Below are 24174 nucleotides of genomic sequence, written 5' to 3' on the forward strand. Positions count from 1 at the left end.
TGATTTCACAAGTAATGGTCCCTAGAACTTTCATCTAGGGCTGGATAAACGGCTTAGTTCATAGAGTTGCACCCTTCCAAACATGAGAACCAGAGTTTGCCCCATTCCCACCCCAGAACTCATGCAGAAAGAGCCAAGTGTGGTGGCATGCTCTTGCAGTCCTAAGGAGACAGAGGTGGTGAATCCCTGGGGCTCACCAGCCAGTCTAGGGAGCTTGCCTTGTGAGCCCCAGGCCAGTGAGCAACGCCTCAAAAGACTGAAATGCATAGGGGCAGAAGGCACCTGAGGAATGAAACTGGGTGGTTATCCTCAAGTTTCCACACACGTGTGAATACATATGCTCCCACACACACGTGCACACACAGATAAATACATGAAGAAAAGACTTCCATCTAAATAATGGACTCAGCTCCCAAGGCCTCTTGTATTCTGTATAACAGTGCAGTGTGAGTGAATCCTTTGTGCTTCCGGGGCACAAAGCCCAAAGCTAAAGACTTGTATGGTATGATGTACAATTTGTTCTACTTTAAAAAATTAAATAGATAAACTCGGTGATTGTGCTTACATGAAAAATCCATGTTGTGCCGCCCCAGCCTTCCTGTGGGTTAGGCTTTGCTTGGGTATGTGGGCTGCATCTCAGCTTGCTTGAAGGACCTAGCTCTTTGAAAGTTCTGAAATGAATTTATGAGTGCAGAATTTGAATAGATTTCCAAGCCATTAGCCAGAAATTTTATAGAGTGGGAATATTTCTCACCAAATGAGCTCAATTAATGCAAAAAAATTATATATTTAATGAATGAATCAAAGCAATCTGCTGTGCTAAACCGAGCTAACTGCTGTAAGCAGGACAGAGTTAATGCTCTCCAGTCCTTACAAGTGTCTCAGTTAAAAATAACCTTGAAATAGCTTTCAGAGCTCTGGCGATCAACTTTTATCAGCTTCCACATTGGCGAGTTAAATGTGGCAATGGACATTCACCAAACGTCTCAAGGCAGAACCCTAGGGTTCGCCTAGCAATGTTCTCACAAATGTCCAGGGCTCTGCTAACTCCAATCACAGCTTTGAGGACACACATGCGCGCACACACACACACACACACACACACACACACACACACACACATAGGAGGAGAGAGAGAGAGAGAGAGAGAGAGAGAGAGAGAGAGAGAGAGAGAGAGAGAGAATGAGAGAGAATCTGGGGAGGAAAATTAAAATGTGACCATTTAATTTGCCACAGCAAAATTGGATTTGCACGAGAATGGACACTAGAGCTCTTCGGAAGTACTGATAAGTGGAACAAGCTGACGTTTGAGACTTTTGAATAAAGAATGTTTATTTGCCTGAGCTACATTTTTATCTCCTGAAATTCCTTGAGTCTAGTGTACCCAGTTGCTTTCTTCTGAATCAGGACTCTGCCTAGATGAGTGGGGACATGGAGAGCATGAAAATAAAATGATAGGTTGGCGGGTGGGCAAGGGGATGCAGGTAGGCTTGTTGACCCCACATGGCCCTGCCTCCCAGCCCCGTACAGCCTGCTACTAATTCTCTCTGACTGAAACAGCCTTGACACCACACCCAAAGGATGGAGGCAATGATAAATGAATCTGCATGCTGTGTCTTTAATGCTGTAGCAAGCCACTAAACATGTTGGCCATTACAACTGCAGATATACAGCTCCTACCTTATGGCAGATTATCTACAATGTAACTCTCCTCTCAGATGGACAGGGAGAGACCCCTGTGAGCAGCATGTAGTCTACTTTTTGCCCTAGTATTTGATAAAATAGTCTCACTCTGCAATCTCAAAGGGTTGCAGTGGTATTAAAACACAGCTAGCTATGGAATCCTTGGGTCATGCTGGATTCAAGAGCAGTATGATCGGATTGGCCGAAAACACGGTGTGATCACCTATGTGATGCACTGTCTGTCACTAGGCAGCGGTTTCTCTGTGCAGCCCAGGGCGTGACAGTCCTTGGCTGTAGGACGTTGTGTGCCAGCAGTTTCTAGCTTAAGCTCACACTCAGTAATTTCATCTTCCTGCCTTCAGACCCATGGCAGGCCTGCCTAAGTGAATGTTCTTGTTCTCCTACCTGTGGCCGGATGGCTGGTTGAGGGTAGACGGCTCTGTCTTGTGCCGCCACTAACTCCTGACTTTTCTAACCTCAGGAACTTTGCTATTAGCGGGTTTCCCAGATTTCTGGTTCACTGTGAGAACTGCAGTGGTAATAAATCAACAGGAAAATGTGGGCTTTGTCATGATCTCTGATGTGGCGACCTCAAGCTATGTGGACATTATCTTATGGCATTCCTGTGGGGCTGAATGCTTGCAGGGCGATTTCCTTTTTTAGTGTTTTGAGGCATGATATCTAAGTGGTAGTTAATATCCATATTGTAGGTCTAATTTTATATGAGACAATGGGGGGGGGGGGGTGAGGGCTCTTGCCTGGTGTTGACACTGGAGGAGGGGTGGGATGTCCAGGCAGGAAGGGGAAGAGCCTGTGTCTGCCCTGTCTCTGGGATGAGGGGGGAGTTGCTCTCCTACTTCATACAGCACTGTGCAGATCTCTGCCTGCACCTGTCCGCATGGACTGCTACTTTGCCCTGAGAGGTCAGATAGTTTGTCCACCCCTCCTAGATTCACCTGCAGAGCAGGCTCATGACTCTGAGGATACTGGGCAGATGAGCAGAGTGACTCTATTGCATCTTACCACCTGCCAAGTCAGGTCAGGACAGTGATGACACCATCAGGACTCAGATGGAGACCTGGACGAAGGCCTCACCAGATTTCTTGGCCTTTCCCCAGAGTCTCTCAATAGGGGTCTCCTGTTCTTCAACTGTCCACAGCCTCTATGAGGCATCGTGTTTGGGTCCAGTCTTAGAAGCATTCTTCACCGGGGAACTCTGTTCCCACACACATTTCTGTTACTGAGACTTACTTCTACCTCAAGAGTGTGCTGTATGATGGTGGCTCCTTAGGTCTGGGCCACTTGTTTCCAGTTTCACAGAGATCTCCAGCTCAGAGAGGCAGTGCCGATGTGAGGGTCTTGGGAGTCTAGACATTCTACTGTAGGAAGCCTTGTACAGCAGGGGCAGGGGTAGCAAGTGTTGCAGCCACATGGCCTGCCTGGGGTTACAAGGAGACAAAATGGGTGATAGATCTGCTGTCACCCCAGAGACCAGGAAGTTGGCCTGTCCAAACACTCTACCTTCTGGGCCAGCCTTGTGTGCAATCCACTACCTTCATTCCAGACTTTGGGGTTATCTTTTAACTGGACTGTCTATTAAGGAGAACGTAAACACCATTGTTAATTTGACTGGTGTGAAAAGTGTTAATTTGTTAACACTGCGATTGATGCAACCTTGGGTTGGTATAGCTATGCTTTGTAATATATAGGTGCTTTCAAAGATAGAAGTTGTCTGGGACTAGCGCTCCCGATGTCTGGGAAGCAGGAGCTGAAGGCCAGGAGTCAGAAAGAGAGATGGCACAGGAGGTGTTGGAAGCTGAACTTGGATAGGGTCAAAGCTGAGACTAAGCGTTTGCTCTGAATGACCAGTAGCAGGGGAGACGAAAGTCTGCTATTTATCTTCAGGCAAGGGACAGTGCAGACAGCTGTAACACGAGCCTCCACATAAGTCCATGCCAATGACCTTAGCCTTAGTGTGACCTCTGGTGGGAACAGGTTTCAGCTGGTGTCCTTTTAAAGCATCCATAAGCACCGCTGGCTGTGCAAGGATGTTTGGAGGTCTGGCAATGAATGTGCCCACCTCCTTAGTGCTAACGGGGGGGGGGGGGGAAATGCATATGTATAAATACAGGAAGGCTTTGGAGCAGGGAGAGTAGATTCCACTTAAAACAAGTTACAAAAGCATTCTGTGTTTCTGATTTACACAGGGCGATCAGAATCAAAATCAGCTCAATAACTGATACAGCCATTTAATGAACTAAGGTACATATAATTATTTGGATAGACCGTTCAGCACAAGCGACCTTTGCTTCAGAATCATCTCATCCTTTCAGTCTCTCCATTTCCTTTTGTGTAGTTAGAACCTGTTAGAAAATGCTTTATAAACTGAGATAAAGCAGGCCGTTTACAGATCAGCGTGAATAACTGAAGTGCCATTTCTCATATGGAAGAGCTACCAGCAGGTCTAATTACTAGCCTATTTGAGAGATCATGCTACAATAAAATGGAGAGAATAAATCTACAGGCTGCATGTGTTTCTACATGACCCAGCCATTACCCTAAAACTGAGTCTGTCAAGAAACCATCCATTCATCCTACAACAGGACTCCAGAATGGGGGCCCTCAAACAAATTCGACACAAAAGTTCACGTTGAATAAAACTACTCAAAACATTAAGTCGCTGTAAGTCCTCTTACAATTGTTTTCTGCTACAAGAACTCAATCGATGCATTTTTTTTTTTAAAAAATCAGTTCTACTTAAAGAATCTGACAGCTATAAGACGATAAATTAGAAGTTCCATAGTACATTAGACTGTGGCATCTGCATTTCCTGCAGCGTGAAGCTGTAAGACCACCAGAACAGGCTTCTACAAGGTTTCTGCTGTCTCAGTGGGTTATGGTTGGAAAAGAAGGTTCCAGAGCACTGACCGCTGCTGTTCTGTGGAGGGCTACAGACTATGGGGTGGAGGGAGGCTGAGGACTGAGAGTCAGTGTTCTGCTCAGAAGAAAGGGAGAGAGCACTCTCCTGGGCTTTGTTGAGCAAGCTGTTCTGATTGGCGGAAGGTCCAAGACAGATAGCAACAGGCCCGTCGTGAGGGCCTGAACTGACCCTCTGGGAAGACAAGGTATCAGGCACATGGCTCAGAGGTTTCGTTATGTCTGTGGGGTTGATAACAAAGACAGCGAGGGTGAAAACACTGGCCATGACCACTCTACCAGGTACCTATGTTAAAGCTCTGGTTGCAGGTTAAATAAAGCCATGTGTGTGAGCAGATGGGCAGTGTGCCTGCATGGTCAGGGTGTGGTGCCATTTATTGTAGAAGATTGTTATAAGTCAGCACTGGGGTCCTCACAGGGGGCTGCTAGGAAGGTGAGCTGATAATGTTCCAAAGCTTGACAGCTGATGGGGTACCATGTCTGTCGGCTCCCTGATAAGGGGGCTCTAAAAGGCTCTCTCTACACACATTACTCTTCCAAACATCCCCACACTATAGACAAGCAGCTGTTAGAGGTGGGCTTGAACCAGAGGCTTAACAGTTTCCGTCTCACTTGCCCCTGTGCCCAGGAACCCCAGGGTTAGTGTGGCCCATAAATTCTCTCCAATGGACTCTACATCACTGTGCACTCCTGGCTGCTGAATCTATCTGGGTCCAGGACATTCTTCCTTCTGTTTCCAAGAAGGAACCAAATGGAGAGAGAACAAAACAAAACAGTTGAAAGTGGAATGCCAGCAAGACTTTTTGCTTTAAAAATAGACATTTAGCCTACAGTTCTAACAGAGGCTCATACTGACTTATGCTGAATCTAATAGCACTGCCTATATTCAATCATTTTTTACTTATAAACCTGACTTAAATTTTAAGTCTCACCCTGCTAAGTATCTAACTGCATTTTCCTATGTTGTATCCCTCTTTCTCTCTTCAGTGAGACATATCCAAGCATGAGTATGGGGTTCTTTTAAAAAAGGATTGATTTGTTCATTTATTGTTAAATGTTCTTTGTGCCTGTGAGCGCGCACATGTACGCTCTTGTGCACACATGTGAGTGTAGGTGCCTGCAGGGGCCAGAGCTGTGGGGTCTTCGGCAGTTGGAGTTACAGGTGGTCATGAGCTGCTGCACATGGGTGCTGGCAACCAGATAGGAATCTATGAGTCTTCTCTGAGAGCCATGTGTACTCTAAGCGGCGGAGCCATCTCACTGGCCCATTTAATCTTAATTCTAATTTATCGCCACAGGCTCCTCGGCGGGATAAGTTCTTTCTCTGGATTTACAGATGAGGCGTGTGCAGAAAGGAAGGTCAAGTCTTACTACTAAGTACAAAAAATGTGAATGGCCATACGCAAAATGACTAACGTTTTCGGTGTTTTTACTTATTTGGTTCTGATACATATATATGAGGATAAAATACATAATACAAGATGATAGAAATATCACTTTAGGGCCAGTAAGATAGTTGAAATGGTAAGAGGCACTTAGTCTGCTGCTAAGTCTGATGACCTGAGATTTGATCCCTGGGACAGAGGTGGAAAGAGAGAACTGGACTATTGAAAGTTATCCTTGACACTCCCCCCCACACCCACCACATGTACATGCATGCACATACGTGATAAATAAATATAAAAAATAACCTAAAAACTATGATTTAAAAACTTTTTTGACAATAGACATATTATTCAACTGAATAATAATCTGTGTCCTAATCATCACTCCATCGACCATCTCTGGCTTCTGAATTATCTACGAAATTAATTACCAATTAATAACTGTGTACTGTAACCCTGAGTCACTGTTAATTTAAATGTCAACACAGAAATGGCTGTCATAAAATATATTGTGAAAGAAAGTAAAAACAATGACACCTGCTCCTTGCAGATATATCTTTCTTTTCCAGTCTCCCCAGGGGATTTGTTTTGCTTACGTCACCACTTTACACTTGGTTAAAACAGGACTGACATTGGCCGTGGCACTTTCCCTGACTGATTTCAAATGTAAATTTCATGGGTTTTTGGAAGATTCCTTGCTTTTACACAAAAATTATTTGTTTCTAGGTACCATCAAGACTAAGTCTACAGATCCCCCCCCCACTGTAATATGCTTTTTAATGGTTTTATAAAAATATTTCCGTAGGGGATACAAGATAATATTATGGTGACATAATTTGTTTTACTGTGTGCAATTTCATAAAAACATATATAAAGCAATATTATAGCAGATTAAGTTTCTTATATGAGATTAAATTCTCATTAATATATTTTTAATGTTTTATGAAAAATATTTTAATACAAGGAAGTACAATTTCTTCATCTATTTTCCTACAATTGCATTTTTTTGTTTTAGATCATTTTCATTAAGATGCTTTTGGTTCCCTAACCCCAAAAATTTTTTCCCTAAAGAAATAATTGGGTCATTTTCTATAATGGCTGTCAGAGGTCTCAGACTAGGGTTGAAATAAAATAAAAAAAATTAAAACTAGGGTTGAACCAGAGGATCAGAGAGTGTTAGAAGATATTAATACTGGATTGAGATTAAAATGTTGTTAGTGACTTTTTTTGCTTACTCATCTTTTATATTTATGTTGACAATGTATTTTTGTCTAGACTGAAACCTCGGAGGAACACAGCATTGTGAGGCTATGTCCTTTCCACAGCTCATACTCAAGTGAATGATGTTGAATACTCAGGGTCTCTCGTGGTGATGTGAACTATATGTTTATCTTGCAGTTTATAGGTCTTCTTAATTTCCAGTTCTTTAGGTGAAAATTACAACTTTTAGTCACCAGTCCTGCTCATCTCGTGGTCCAGGGCTTAGGGGAGCAGATCACCAAACCTTACCAAAGTCACATCTCCACAGATCATGGTGTAACTGCCAACAGCACAGATCTGGGTGGGGAGGCAGAGCCCCTGTGGCTGCCGGGGCACAGCATCAGAAGCCGGCGTGGCAAGCTGCACGTCACTGCTGGGCCTTCTGGAAAGGTTTTATCATTTTTAAATTTTATTTACTTTTTTTTTGTTCTTATTAGAGTCAATATGGAGACGGGGACTGACTTTGGGCCTCTGGATGTTGCAAAGTGCAGAGGTCACTTTGATGCTTACCCTCTGCACAGTCTCTTGCCTCCTGCTTGCTGGCATGCGTGCACACATGGCTTATGCGTATGTGTGGAATACTGCAGTGCTTGGCAGGAAGGCCCGAGGTGCTTCCATTCAACCTGAAGTCAGTGGCTTATTACTGAGTGCTGTGGACAACCTCTAAGTTATTAAAATCTCCGAAGGATAGGACGGTCACAGGGTCTCCTCGACCTTCTTCCTGGCAACCCTCTCACAGTAGAGGAAAAGAAAAGTCGCCCTACTACATCGGGAAGAGCTAAACATTAGTGCTGTGTTTGTTTTTTGTACTGGGGTAAATTGATATGTTTCAATCTTTGGGGAAAAAAATCCCTGTAAAAACATGTGACCACATTCTCATCTCACGGTGGCTTTGCTCTTCTCTACTCATGACTTATAAGAAATGGCAAAAAAAAAAAAAAAATTTTTTTCCCAGAAGAATTGAAAGAAACTGAATTTTTAGCTTATCTGGTTTAGACTGTTCAGAATTATTGAAGAATATCAAGGCAGCAAATAGTCAACGAGCATAAATATTTCTGAATTCTGCATTACTTAAAAACAAACACTGGCCCACTGGTAGTTTCCCACGATACTCTCTCCTTCGTTCTGAATTTACTGTTTTATCTTAGTTAGTCAACAAATGCTGTTCCGCAGAAGAAACATTTTACACTCTGGATCCCTGTTCCCAAAGCGCTTGGCCTTGTCCCTAGCAAAAGTGTCAGGGTCGTTGGCTCAGGGGTCACCTTACGTCAGCTGACCAGGTTGGACCCGAGTCCACTTCTGCTACCCACTGCTCCACCTGGCCCCGTGGCAGGTACCTCTCCACAGCCTCTCCTCCTCTTTCCCTCCCTTCACGCTCCCCTCTGCAGCTGCCAGGATCTGCATGGACTCATGGTGCCTTGCAGCTCTTCATCAGAGAAAGCAGGAAGACTCCCCACCATCCATGGAGTGAAGTGCAGCTTCCTAGGCCTCAGGTCTTTGAGGCCATTCCTGTCTTCTCCAGCTGCTCCCCAGGGATTCCTGCCTTCCTGCTCACCCTTTGCTATTCCGGCCCTCTTGTCTGCACCCCTTCGATGAAGCCCGACCATCAGCAAAGTCACTCTGAGCCCTCAAGTCTCTGGGAGACAGTGTGTGCCTCCCCCCATCATTTGTGGGGTGGTCTAGCGTCCCTATCGCTGAGTGCAGAAAAACCCGGTTTATGGTGCTGTGGTTTGGATATACTGTGACTGTCCCCCGGGGATCTCTGAGTTGAAACCTACCCTGTTCTGGGAGGTGTTAAGACAAGGGAGACTCACCCAAGAATGGTGCTCAGAGGTGGGGCCTTTGCATGGGAATTAGGATTGAATCCTGGTATCTCTATAAAAAGGAATCGATCACACACACACACACACACACATACACACACACACACACACACACACACACATACACACACACACCACAGTCCTTGTCTTGCCAGTGTGCTAACCTTGAACTCAGCAAGTAAGAAGGCTGTCACTAGATGTAGCCTTCTTTGACCTTGGATGCCAAGAACTCTGAACCAACATCAACTTGTCTTCTAAACAGCAGATACTTTGTTGGAGTAACAAAGTGACTCTGAGAACAGCTCCTGTTCAAGCAGTGAGCTGCTTGAAGCTAGGAACTGCCACTCAGCTGTCTGTGGCATCCACCTGAACTCAGTAGATGTGCAGGAGGTGACGCCTGGGAGCTGGATTAGAGGACAGAAATTGCAGGAAGGGAGGGTGTGTGTCCACCCGCACCTATGGGCCTGTGGGCTGCAGTATACAGGATGGGGGTCAATCTGCCTCCAGAGGAGCCATCTGCAGATAAGGCAGAAACCTGCAAACCAAGATTAGGAGAAGCCCTAGCTAGGAGGAAGCTGGGCACATGAGGATTTTGGACAAAATCTAGGCAGTTAACTTCCCAGAAAGCCAGACAGTGTCAGAAGTAGGGTAACTGTTGACTTAAGAATCTTTGATCAGGAAGGGAGGAGTCCAAAGGGAAACATCAGAGCAGAGAGGGGTCCCCTGTGGGCCCTGTGCTCGAGAGCCAGATTGCTCATGTGTGTATCACTCCACTCACCTGTAAATGACTACCGTGTGCTCTTCCGGTGAGCTGTGGCATAGTAATAGTGTTAATAATCTTTTGAGAAAAGTCTAGTGCCAGGTGAAATGTGTATATATATATATATATATATATATATATATATATATATATACACACACACACACACACATATATATATGTGTGTGTGTGTGTGTGTGTAACTGTATACACATATATATATATAATAAATGGAATCGTATACATATACATATATAAACCATATATATGTTTATATGCATGCCTCAATCTTTGCAACATATTTGTGAAGCATCATTCTGTTTATCCCCCTTATTTAGATTTTAGGTGATAGAATATTAGAGAAAGAAGTGATTGCCCAAATGTGAATGGCTGACCTGAGGCAGCCCAGAGGCTCTCGGACCCTCTTCCAAGTGCTGTGAGCTCTGACCTCCCAGGCTGCTTCCTTCGTTTGGGCTCCCTCTGTGTACTGCTCCCAAGATAGAATACAGGAAGAGCTTTTAGAGCCAGGTTCTGATAAACAGTTTGGAGCTCTTGGAAAATTCTTTCTTACAAAATAGATTATGAACACAATCTAACCCCATTAAGATGGCCACTCGTTGATTGGGGTGTGTGTGTGTGTGTGTGTGTGTGTGTGAATTCAGAGTTTTGGCCGAGTGACTGTGGGTATGGTCAAAGTTGGGAGCATGACTTAGCCACTGAGGTCTCCTCCACCTTCTACCCTCTCTTCTCCTACCTTGACTTACCAGTTGAACCTGAGTAGCAAGTCACTCACCCCTGACAGTCTTTCCTTCCTCATTGAGAATCCGGGCTCATCACAGCACCCTCTGGGGACTAGAACAGGGCTATCTGGAACAACATCATACAATGCGGAGCCCTGAGTGAGGACTTCCCAGTGGACACACTGTTATCACTGTAGCTGGTGTTTATGCTGGCACCATGTAGGGGTTATTTTATATAATGACACTGCAGGACTGAATTAATTACAAGGCAAATATAATGTCCACCTAACTATTTCAAAGGTCATCTTAAGTCTTTAGAAGCTAATAACACAGGAGAGAAAACACCAAGAGAGGCAACTTAAAAACTATTTACAGGAGAAAACTAAAGGGAGGCTAATGTGTGAAGTACAAGCACTTTTGGGGTCTCTGATGGTGGGAAGTCAAGTCTTCGGGCATGTTCAGGAAAAGGGAGTATAGAAAAAATGTTACTTCTTAGCTGATTAGGTCATAATGTGTCTTCTGATGTCTGATCAAGACAGTAACTTAAAGCAATGAATCAAAGCCTTGGCGGAGGTTTGGGACACAGCAGATCCCCCCAGACACACAGGATGTGGTGGCCTGTGAGCTCGCTCAGGATAAATGACAGGGTTCAATTCCCTACTGTCAGCAACATTTCCACAGTGTTTCCAGCCTTCCCTGTTATTCTAGCATTCTGTCTGGAAATGGCTGACCAGTAGAGGGATGGCTTTTATCATTGGGTTCCAACTTCACTCAGTGCTCATGGCTTCTTCTCTTCAGTAAGGCGGCTCATAGTTAATCACACTAACAAAGACCCTAACCCTCAGCCCACTTCTGAGTTTCCTAATAAAACACTTGATGACTGTCCTCATTTGTATCCAACAAATTCAAGTCATTTTAGCTATCAACGTCAGACAGATTTGTTCCTGCTATACTCTGGGATGGTACCTGGCAAACACTCCTTCAAAGCTTTTGTGATAAAGAAAATTTTCTCTGGGGTGGGGGGTTGGGCCGGGCCTGGGGAGATGACTCAGTGGCTGAAATGCTAGCTGAGTAGGGATTAGGCCTTAGTTTGGATACTCCGACTGTGCCTGTAACCCTGTACCGGGGAGGCAGACAGGAGGGTCCCAGGGCCTTGCTGCCAGCCAGCCTAGCTGAGCATCAGGCTCAGTGACAGACTCCATCTCCAAAGACAAGGCAGAGAATGACAGCCGACACTGACCTAACATGGACCTCTGACCTCCAGATGTGCACACCAAGGAAAGCACACCTGCACACATGTACACACACATGCGGGCACACACGCCCTCTGACAAGTTCTCAACTTATTATTTCTCTCAGATAAACAAAAATGAATTGTATGTTAAAATTTCAGAGAAAATGCTTGTGAAATTGACTCAGTGTTGTAATTTTGGCAATGAGGAGTTTGTAGTTTTATGAGTTATACCACAATAACAGTTACGCTCTTTACCGGTCATCTAAACAGTTTTGTTTAAACTGTCAGGCAGAGGAAAAGGGTTGTGACAGTGATGGGTCGTGGGGAGCTGACTTGGGGCTGTCACCTTGCAAACACTGACTCCAGTTCTGTCAGTGTCCTGCATGACAGACGTTATCATGAATAGTTGAGGACACTGAGACAGAGAAACTTGGATGATTCTAGCCAAAAACACAGTGTTGGTGAGATTCAAAGCCATACCCGAGTTAGGGGGGGTCTGTTCCACCCCTCCCACTCCTGTGTCTGCTGTTAGGGACCGTGAGTATGACACAGAGAGCGCTAGAACGGACACGAGCTGTCCTAGCACTCCAAGTTCACTTCGCGTGACACAGAAGTCCGATGTGGCCCAGCAGGCGAAGCAGAGGGCAGCTTCCCTCCCCCATCTTGGGAACTGGGAATTTCAAGTGCGGGAGATGAAAAGGAAGAAAAACTCCTGGCCATCTTAGTATGATGCTATGACTAGTCATATAGTTCTTTGAAAGATTAAACTCTAAATATCGAGATGACACAGGTGAAACATTATTTGAATAATGCCTTAATTTTGTGGAGAGAAGAGACGGGACCTGGAGGCCCAGCCTCTGCAATGGTTGCCTTAATTTTAAAGAGAACATCAAATAAATAGTTCCTGTGATTGTCCTCGTTTGGCAATTCTTCAATAGCCTTCAGACTATGCATGTGTCCCCCGTGGCCACTGGGTCATGCACGAGGCACCACAGTTTTCAATCTGAACACACTATAGTTAAGACAAAGTAGCCACCTGCAATCTTGTCCTACTGTTTATCTACATAAAAGGAGGGAAAGCCAATTTCCTACAATACTCGAACAGGTAGGCTATATCATGTTCTGGGTTCTCTTTTTAAAATACGTATTTATGCATGTGTATATGTATGTATATGTGTATACATATATATGTATGCATGCATGTATGTGTGTATGTATATGTGTATGCTTGAGTTTACATGTATCACATACATTCCAGGGGCCCATGGAGGCCAGAAGAGAGTGTCAGATTCTCCTGGATCTAGATTTTCAGTTCCAGGCAGCTATGAACTGCCTGTTGTGGGTACTGGGAGCCAAACCTGGGTCCCCTGGCAGCGCAGTAAGATCTGAACTATTGAGTCATCTCTCCAGCCCTCACATTTTTTTTTCTTAACTCAATATTTCTTTTCAAATCTCCAGAGAGCATCTTCATAACTGATGGGCAGGCTGTTGACTTCGGGTGGCCTGATGAGACAGAGTCAGGACTGGGAAGAAACTGAGAGGAAGCAGGTCCCGACTGGATGGCGGCATGTGACTGCAGACCTGTAGGAAGCAGCTCCAGGCTGATGCCTCCCAACCTGGCTGGTCCCCTGGCCTCGCAGGGGGTGGGCTCGCTGGGGAAGTGGCTGCTCTTGGTGGGCAAGGGGCCTCAGGCTCCCCGCTTCCCACTGGGAAATGAGCCTGGCCCTGCTTGTTGAAGAGGGGACCTTTCAACACTTGTCAGCAGGCAAGAGGAAGGCAGACTTTAAATTTTAAAAAGCTTTTTCTTCAAAGTGAGAAGTGAGAACATGCAGCCCATGACTCCTGTCCTTAGGGATCTGGACAGCACTGTGTCACTGGGAATCACCTGAATTCTGACAAGCCACTGAGTTACACATACAGAAACTTTTACAACATTGGATACAGACTGTCCGCGTTCCATCTGCTTCTTGAAAGATATAGGAACAGAAAATTTTAAAGGTAATACACACACACACACACACACACACACACACACACACATACACACACACACATGCCTGTATACACATACATACATATATACACATACAAACACACACATCTTCACCTTTATATACCTGTAAAGAAACATATGCATTCACATATGTACACACGTTTTCACCCACACACATATGCACGGGGACACGAACTTCCACACATGTACATATCATACATATATCTGTTTTTAAAGTTTCCTGACAGAGCTTTTAGGGAAAAGACCGTGGGGCTCATAAGGAGTGCTTTCCATGGCAGATGGCCAAGACTGATGGCCGTGGCTGAGAATGTTCGGACTGTCACCTACTCAGTAGACATGAAGCCATTTTCTATGATGCAAAGCCTAGTTCTACTGAAGATTCTGAACTGAGTTGCTAGATCTCCACTGAGTTGAAGCTCTTGATACTTCACAGGATGTTTATATTATTATATGGACTTTTAAAAAGTTTCTGTGAAACTTGTTTTAGATCCCCATATTTGGGCTGAGGGGTGTTGCTCTGTCGGTTAAGTGCCTGGCACAAAAGCACGAGGCCCTGACTTTAGAGCATGGCACTTGTGGAAAAGCCAGCTGTGGCAGCATGCACCTGTAGCTCCAGCTCTGGGGATGAGGGTGGTGGTGGCAGATCCGTGGAGCTCGCTGGCCAGTGTGTCTCACTAGACTGATGAAGATTGATGAATGCTAGATCTAATGAGAGACTGTGCCTCAAAAAAATAAGGTGGAAAGTGATGGAGAGAGAGGTCTGACTTCTGACCCTTAAACACATGCATGCACCTGCCCACTCAAAGAGGGACACACATGTATCACACACACACACACACACACACACTCACACATGAACCCAAAATTTCATTCTTGTTTCCACCTCTCTGATTTCCCCCTACTGAATATAGTTTTTATAAATACTTACATTATTATGTGTAGTAAACATAAATGTCCTGCTTTATGGATAATAAAGTATGTACTATTTTCCTAAGAACAGCAATACACTCTGATATTTCCTGACAGTAAAGGTTTATGGACAGTTCACACCTGTTTTACCACCCATACCAATTGTAACGCATGTAAATTCATTGTTCAGTCTGAAGGGTTTTATAAACCCTGAATAATGAACTTCCATCCATTCCAAAAGACACAGGCTATAAAATAGCTCGAGATGTCAGTACACAGTTATCTGATGAAATATCCTGCTCTTCTCTCCATCTGCGAAAACACAGACTGAGTCTCAAAGCATGACTACTGCTACAGAGAGAGAAGTCATTTCAAATTGTGATGCCCGTGGCAGAAGCATGTCACCAGTACTTTCCCTCAGGCCTGGGAGTGAAGCCACACTGGTGACTTGCTGAGGTCCTTCGCTTGGCTGCACAGGGAGGCTTTGTTTACAGATGACAGTGGGGTGGAACCCACCATGTGCCTGGTCTGTTGCAGGGAATGTCTTTGCTGGGTGCAGGTGTCTACAAAGCATGTAGTAGTGTGGAAACAGTGTCGTGTGGACACTCCATGCCAGAGCCTCCTCGTGCACACCTGTGACAGCTCTGCTCCCTGCTCAGACAGCATCCCGCACCCCACGCCTGAGTGGAAGCCATCTTCCTCATCCCTTTATAGGCAGAATTGTGGCCACGCTTCACGTGGCCACTTTTATCATCAGGGGTAAGTCGGTGGCTAAGGAGGGCGTACAGGTGGCACAGTCTGCCTTCTGTTTTGGTTGCCCTTTATGCAAGGTTTGATGGGGCTATACCAGCTAGGTGCGGTGAGACCAGAGTGGCTTGGTCTAGGGGGACAGAGGAAGGAAGACATGGCTTGAAAAATAACAGAACAGCAGAAGTTGGTGCTGAACGTGAGAGAGAGACAGAGGGGATGCTCAGACTATCGGCCTGGCAGCCAGATGGCATTAATGATGGACACTGGGACAGCGCAAAGCTTCGAGGGACAGGAAGAAACAAAGATTTGCCTTTGGCCACATTAAGGTTAAGTCCTTTGGAGGTGCCCAGGGAAGGCAGATGGCTCTACACAGCCAGAACTCTAATACAACACAGAGACTGGAAGAGAAATCCCAGGATGCCATCGGCGCTACAATACTGGTTCATTTCATGCTTGAAAATATCCACGGTAAGGTAGGCTTAGCCTGCTGAGTACACTAAGAACCCCAATGAGCAAGGCTCCTAGTCCAGGGCCCTCTGCCAGCGTGCTGTTCATCATGGTAAGGAAGAACTTGGGAGGGACAGGCCAGTTCCGGGGCCTCCTTCAGTAACCCCAGCACTCCTGGGCCTGGATGCACTCTTCCTGAACCAGGGTTTGCTTTTGTCTAAGATGGCAGAAGGGACAAGTTCAGCCCTGAAAGCATTCAGTCTTTTATAATCCTGCAATGTTCTTTTGATTGCAATGATCTAAAACATTTCAAGTGAATCTGTTGATGAAACACTATTTAACTTTGTTTTTACTAGGAAGATCCAGTAGTTTTCTCTCTGTTGTCCACACTGTTATTGAGAGTGTACTAACATGAGCAGCACCAGCTTAATCAAAGAACAGCCACTTCTTTGCTCTTCGTCTGTTTCTTCAGCCATTACTTTCCACTCAACTCTAGCCCGCGATAAATGGTTACAAACGAGGAAAGCCGGTTCCTTCTGCACACATTCCCTATCTTTTAAGTCAACCTTCTTTTTTGGACCTTGTCAAGAATTTTGTGTTTTCAAGTAGAGAATTCATGCACTAATTAAAGCACACTCCATCGCCAAACAGAATCACGAATGGTGACATCTATTTCTTTACACCACACACATCCACAAAGATGGTATATATATATATATAAATTCTTACAATTAATCTGAATGTGATTTTTTCTATGAAGATGATGTCATACAGTAATGTGTAGACTACGTTCAAAATGGCTTTTGAGGGACTAGAGAGATGGTTTGGTGGTTAAGAGCACTTGTTGATACTGCAGAGGACTGGGGTTCAGTGCCCAGTATGCACATGGCCATTTATAACCCTCTGTAACTACAGTGCCAGGGATTCAGACATCACATTCTGACTTCCATGGGCACCAGGCACACATATGGTGCACATATGTACATGCAGCCAAAACACTGATACACATAAAATAAACATACATCTTTTAAAATGACTTTTGGGTTGTGCATGCACATGGAAGGAACACGCTAAGAAGAGGTGAGACACAGTCCGTGACCCATCTTCCTTCAGCATGGTGAGGGCCTCTCTGGTCTGATAATAACTGCGCAGAAACAGAAGAGGAAGGAAGCTCCCTGGCAGACTTCTGAGCAGCATGCATTAAGCAGCGGCTGGCCACTGCAGCATATGATGGGATGGGGGCTGGAGGCCTAGGAAGACTTGATGAGCAGGCAATCTGGTGCCTGGGTTACAGAAGGAAACTGCTGCTTCCAACAGGTTTTTTGTTTGTTTGTTTGTTTGTTTGTTTACTGCCTAAAATGAAGTAAAGAAAAACACTCAACTAGTTGGGCTGTGTCTTCTAAATCCAAAGCCAACAAAAAGAAGTTTCTTTTTATTAAAAGACTTGAAGAATATCTATATTTTACAGAGGCCAAGATGGAGGCACAGGAAGAAGCATGGGGCTCCAGACTTCAGATGTCCCCTCTGTGGTTCTAAGAGAATGTCTGGCTGGCTGGTTACAGAGGGACCATGGAGGCTCTTTCTGCCCAGCTGGATAAGTCTGGTGTGCATCAGCATGACTACCGAATGTGTGCTCCCTTGTCATCTTGGACTTTCCATTGGTGTTATTCTGGTGGATTTTTTCTTCTATGGAGCATTGGTTTAAACATCTTTATGAATAGTTAGAAAAAGAAAATTGTACGATTTTCTTCAAGTAACCCAAAAAAGAGATTTTACTTTCTACTTAAGGAAAAATGTAACAGCAGAATAGTCTTAATAATAAACCTATTCCTTTATACCTACTTACATGCTCTATGGTTTGGCTTGAGTGCCTGTGTGTGGGTGCAGGGTGGTGTGTATGAGTGGGGCGCATGCGTGGTGGGTATGCTCACCTAGGGATAGATGTCAGGCGTCTCCCTCTATTACTGGTCACCTTAGTTGTTGAGGCAGGGTCTCTCACTGCACCTGGTGTATTGGTGAAATTATTAAGGCCACTCCACGTAGTTAAAGGGAGATTTATTTAATGGCATAACTTACAAATTAAGGGATAGGTAGGTCGCGGAGTCTGGGGAAGGTGTATCACAGTCTAGCGGTGTTCTCCGGAGCTCTGCTCGGTCCACCTCCACTATCCAGGGTCCTGCAACAGAGAGAGCGCCAGCCGATCCAGATCTCGGGTCCCCAGGCGCCTCCCTTGGCCCCGCCTTGTAGGCGTGACAGTTGCCGAAAATCTCAATGGGGGTTGGAACTTGCAGATCAAAGCTGGAATGGCTACCCACTACACTGGTGTTCATGGTTTTTAGCTACACTAGTTAGCCAGCAATCCCTGGGACCCTCTTGTCCCTTCCACCCCAGAAGTGGAGTTGTAGGCATGGGACACCACACCCAGTTCTCACACGAGGTCCTCAGGTTTGTAAAGTAAGGGGGTTTCCCACTGAGCCACTGCTCTGCCCTAGTGTTTTTGCTTGTTTGTTTTTACTCTTTATATATATATATATATATATATATATATATATATATATATATATATATATATATATATTTTATTTTTTATTTTTTTATTTTCTACCTACAGTGTTTTTACACATTCTTAAAAAACCCAATCTGCTTCTTGTGGACATGATTTTATCTTTAATGTTTTAGATAACGTTATCTAAGTAAGACAAGAAAGCATGCTGTCAATACACTGGCCAAAGTTAATTGAATTTGGAATCCATGCTACGGTTGGGTAGGCTCACTTCTTTTCCTATGCTGTTAAATTAGCAGAGCCAAAGGTTAGCTCAACACAGCCTGACTTACACATTGAATTTCAACTATACAACATTATCCCATGAATGCTGTATTCTGTTTACATTTGGGAATTACTGAATTATTGAATATAAAGTTTGTATTCTGTCTTTGAAATGACACATTTTGATGGTCATTTTCTAGTCCAGCTTGCTTAGACTTCTATTTCTAAAACAAAATTTAATTAAATGTACATTTCCTAGATTTCATGAAACAAGCAGAAATGGATGTTATTTTGATGTTCATCTGTCCTCGTTTTTAGCCCTGTGCTGCACCTTTCCATTTTATACAATGCTGAACGCAAGTTCAGAGTCTCAAGGGCACTGCTCTAAGTACATCAACTGTTTCCACCCTCTCCGGTACAGACAGCCTGATGACAACTACTGAAGTCTGGCTGTGGTCTGTTCCCGAGGGGTTCATGTGTTTGAAATTTGGCCCTCAGTGTGGTGGTAAAAGGTTGTGGGGCCTTTAAGAGGAGGGCTATAGTTCCCTGCCTTGCTATGGGATCTTGCCTCTCATAAGTGCTTTGCAATGCCACCTGCCAAGAAGTGACGCAGTCCAGGTGTCCCTTGAAAGAACCAGTACCATGCAATTTGGACTTTCAGCCTTTAAACCTATGAGTAAAACAAACCTTTTTTCATTATGAGCACTCAGCCTCAGGTGTTTTGGTATAGTCATGGAAAGCAGACCGGTACAATTGTGTTAGTGAGAAGTCTTACATCTCTCTGTAGCACATCAAGGGACAACCAGGTGTTACTCCAGAGGGGTTGTCTCACTCTCCTCTCAAGCCGGGAGTCAACACCCATACCGGGGCCCTGTCTGCACACCTTTCGTTTGCTTACCTTTGACTCCACGACACTCAGTCATGACTCGCTGACTGGAAGAAATGCTTTCTCTTCCACTCCCTTGACAGTTCTGACTCTGCTGCTCATTCCATCATTTCCTGTCATAAGCTGCTGTGTGTGTGTATTACAAATGGAGTGAGGTCCCATGGATAGGGACCTGATCTAGTAAGATTAGTGTTCTTGCAAGTAGAGACACTGGGGTTTCTCTCTTTCTCTTACACACACACACACACACACACACACACACACACACACACACACACACGTTAAAAAGGACAAAAAAAAAGCAAGAAGCTGATCATTGTGAGTCAACAAGAAAGCCCTCACTAGACGTCACATTGAGTAGACACTGATCTTGGACTTGAGGCCTTCAACACTGTGGGTTCATAGTTTTCTGATGTTTAAGCTATCCAGTCTGGTATTTTGTTATGGCAGCCAGGATGGACTAAGATAACATACGTTGGATAATTTCTTGTTGAGAATGAAGGCTTCCTAAAGTGAGCTTGCCTTTTCTGGAAGTGACTGCTCCTTCCAGCCCTGTGGGCAGTATCAGCCTGAGTGAGACCAGGGCATCAGGACTGCCACACACAGGCAAGATCAGTCAGGAGCATGCTTGGGGATATGCAGTAGAGATTACTTACAGCACTCAAGAGTGAGATAGTCCAAAGGTTCAGAGTAGGAAACGTCAGAAAAATGTTTCCAGGGTCAGGGAATTGCACTAATGTGGCAAATATACATCCCTGAGGTAACAACAGTTGCCAGATCTTGGGTTAACAGGCAGAGCCTGGGGCAGTAGCTGTCCAGACTAGAAATATAGGGAAGATGGGTTGAAAAGGTACAAATAGCTTAGCCATGGCGTTCTTCAAAGAATTGCTGTGGAATAATTCTTTTGTACATTGTGAAGATGTTTGCTCTCATTGGTTTAATAAAGAGCCAACTGGCCAATAGCTAGGCAGGAAGAGGTTGGGCAGGAGAGCCAGACTGAGAGAATGCTGGGAAGAGGAAGGAGGATGAGCCACAAGGAGACCCAGAGAGAAGGAAGATGAACATGCCATGTTAAAGAAAGGTAAAAAGCCACAAGGCAAAAGATTGATTAATATAAATCGGTTAAATTTAAGTTGTAAGAACTAGTTAGTAACAAGCTTAAGCTATCGACTAAGTATTTATAATTAATAATAAGTCTCCATCCATGTCATTTATTGGGGAGCCAGTGGCTCCAACAAAAAACTCCATCCACAGAGAATGCCCCCAGATACATTCTATGAAGGTGAGACAGCTCCTGGAAGCCTTAAGTGCACGGGAAACTTCCCATGATGCAATAGTGGACCACAACAAGGGGTAAAAGTATCTACCCTCCTCTGTCACTTTGGTTTGGGGAACCAGAGAAAATGTTTTTTTCTCCTCAATAAAATAATACAAGAGCAATTATCTCTATGCACCAAACCTTCTCTCATAGGAAGTTTTTCCAATTAGCTGAAGATCCAACTCATTTTGAAAGTGAGCAATTTGAAACAAAAGCCATCAGAAGGCTGATAGTGTACAGAGAATGTGGAGATAGGCATATTAGAAGGACACACACAAACACACACACTTGCACACATGGCCACAAATCTCCAAGGATGACAAAGCCTTTGACTGAATAATAATTTCATAAAGAAGTTGAACTGAACGGGAAGGTGGTCACAACTGAATAGAACCCTGAGAATCAAAGTCCAACATCTCAGGGAACAGGCATCAGGGCAACTGGAGACGATGAGAAAGGGGTTGATGAACAACAGGAAAGAGGTAAAAGGAAAAGTTAGGGAAATGGAGATCAAATTGGAAGGAACAAAGGAGAAGACCTTAGAGAAACTCAGTAAGGAGACAGGCAGATTGTGATGGGTGTGGGAGTCCACAGTGCTACCACCAACGCTTGGGAGGCTGAGGCCCAGGGTCCCAAGCGGAGTTCAGCCTGAGTTACATAGTGAGGTCATGTTTCAAAAACCAAAACCAGGGATGGGGAGATGGCTCAGAGGTTAAGAGCCCTGACTGCTCTTCCAGAGGTCATGAGTTCAATTCCCAGCACCCACATGGTGGCTCACAACCACCTGTAATGAGATCTGGTGTCCTCTTCTGGCCTGCAGTCATATATGCTGTATACATAATAAATAAATAAATCTTTAAAAAAAAAAAAACAACCAAAACCAGGGATGGGGAGATGACTCCATGGATAAAGCACTTGCCATGTAAGCATGAGGCCCTGAGTTCGAAGCCCTGGAACTCCTCTAATTCTGATGCCAACGCACATGTATCTGTAACCCCAGGGCTTCTGTGGGGAGATGGAGACAGGGAGAGGAGAATCCCCAAAGCTCCCAAATCAGCTAGCTTGGTGTACCCTGCAGACAGAGAGGGTTGGGGGTGGGGACAGTGAGAGAGAACAGCAATCCACATGCCACTGCCCTGCTCCTGAGGGAGGTGTGGGTGAGCACCGCATGAAAGCAGGCAGGCCATGACCCTGAGAGACTTCGCTGAAGCCTGGAGGGGCTGGGGTTGCAGCTCACAGCTCCAGAAAAAAAAAAATGGGAAAAAGTAAGGGACTTAGCTGTCAAGAAAAAACATGAGCATTGCATTGAACTTTTGATACCTTTCTCCCGAAAGAAACAAAGCAAATGGCTTTGATTACAGCAGAAGTCTGAAGTAATATGTTTGTAAATAAATTTTTTTATTTTGAGATTTTAAACTGCAGGTTATTTGAATGGAAGATTATTTTGTACAATACTTCAATATCCCAAGTGACTTCTGGCTTTCCTGTTAAAATTAATGCACTGCATTTATATGTCATTTGGATAACCTTCTGTTCTCTTAAAATTAATATTTTCTGAAGCCACACATCGAGAATATCAGCCTCTTATCTGTTATGCGTTCTTCTCAGAATTGAAAGAGGTTTGGCAACAAATAACTGTTCTGAATATTTCTGATCTTTCCTTCTCTGCCACTGTAGAAGCAGCTTGGGAAATATCAGGATGCCTGCATCACACACAGATTAGGAATTTGTAGGGAATATGCTAAAGTCTGATGACTTAGTCAGCCTTCACTCGGAGCAAATAATCTACACCTCACGGGGGACCGGCTCGATGTCTTCTGAGAATCAGCTATTTAAGGCATTTTGGGATGGTTAAGAATTAAGATCTGTCGGTGTAAGTAGAATTGATGCATAGAGTAATAATCATCTTTTAATCTGGTGTTTTATGTCCTCTGAAATACTCCTGAATGAAATCTGGGTCATGCCAGGTGCTTTGAAGGACCTTTTAGATGTGTGGTGGTTTGAGCACCCCACGGAATGAATACAGAGTTGTGGTCCTGTGGGGACTCATAATCTTGAAAACATATCAGGAGTTAAGATGCTTTCTGTCCTTATTGGTTGACTCACTTCTGGTACCAGCCGGCCACCATGGTGCTCAGCAGGCACTAAGTAGTTAGTTGGTAAATAAATGAACAAACTCATTCTTTAAGAGGAGGTTGAGGCTTGGTTGGCCAGGCTCTGGGCAGGCAGCCCCAACACCCAGGTCTTTTCTGTGGTAAAGTTGGGCATGATGAGGGATTAAGGTCAGAAAGGGAGAAGGTGCTAAGTGGTGGGGTACAGGGACTCCCCACATCTTTGGCTGATAGCCCAGCACTGAGTGTGGATAAAGACTGGGATGGGACAGGCTGGGTACCATATTGGCCTGACTGTGAGATTCTGAACAAACCTTGACTTTTCCAGCTTCCCAGCAGCAGACGGCGGGGCAACACATACAGAGCCATCACCATGTGTCCTTGCTCCAAGGACACGATGCACACAGGCTAGGGAGCATCAAGGCCAGGGGCCCCCCTGGCACAGGTCCACGCAGAGGCCTAGAACCTGTGGCTTGTGAGCTAGCATGCTGTCAGTCCCCGCCCTTCTGACATCTCCCGGTCCTGTCTGGCATCTCCAGGCACGTGTCCCACCTAAGTCACCAGAGAGTTCCCTTCCCAAATGACCAGCGAGTTCAGGTCGGCAGGTCTCCTGCGAGTGACTGTAAATCACCCTTCCCTTTGTCTGGTGTTCTCTAAGGATGGGACACTTCCTCTTCACTTGCCATTGTACCACCAGCATCATAATTTGAAATCTAAATCTAGTTTCTCATTCTACAGTTACTTTATGTGTTTTGAAAGTGTGGGATGCATTTCCATTTCGCATTTGTTTGTTTATTTGTTTTTGGGACAAGGTCTCACTAGGTAGCCCTGACTGGCCTGGGAATTGCTACGTAGACCAGGCTGGCCTTGAACTCATAGAGATCTACCTGCTTCTGCCTCCCCAGTGCTGGTCTTAGAGGTGTGCACCACCATGCCAGCTGCTACACCGCTTGTTTAACTCTTGTCATTGATATTTGTAGACAAACCCACCGGTAAGAGATGTATAAGAATTTTTTTGTAATGACTTTAAAAAAATTTAACCAGACACAACTAATAACTCGATTAAACATAAATGGATAATTTTAGGAGTTGGCCCATTACTACTAATTAGGAAGCGAGGACAGAATGTTTTAGTGCTAAATAATTGGAG

General features: G+C 44.7%; 1 protein-coding gene across 2 annotated transcripts in view; it reads right to left on the reverse strand.

Annotated features, from left to right (window-relative positions):
* The window catches only part of Pacrg (parkin coregulated), a 458018-nt gene that overhangs the window by 13991 nt on the left and 419853 nt on the right, over window positions 1-24174 (reverse strand). The window lies entirely within an intron of this gene.

The sequence above is a fragment of the Peromyscus californicus genome, unplaced genomic scaffold (genome assembly GCF_007827085.1).
Source record: "Peromyscus californicus insignis strain IS unplaced genomic scaffold, ASM782708v3 Scaffold_22__1_contigs__length_63687245, whole genome shotgun sequence".
Lineage (NCBI taxonomy): Eukaryota > Metazoa > Chordata > Mammalia > Rodentia > Cricetidae > Peromyscus > Peromyscus californicus.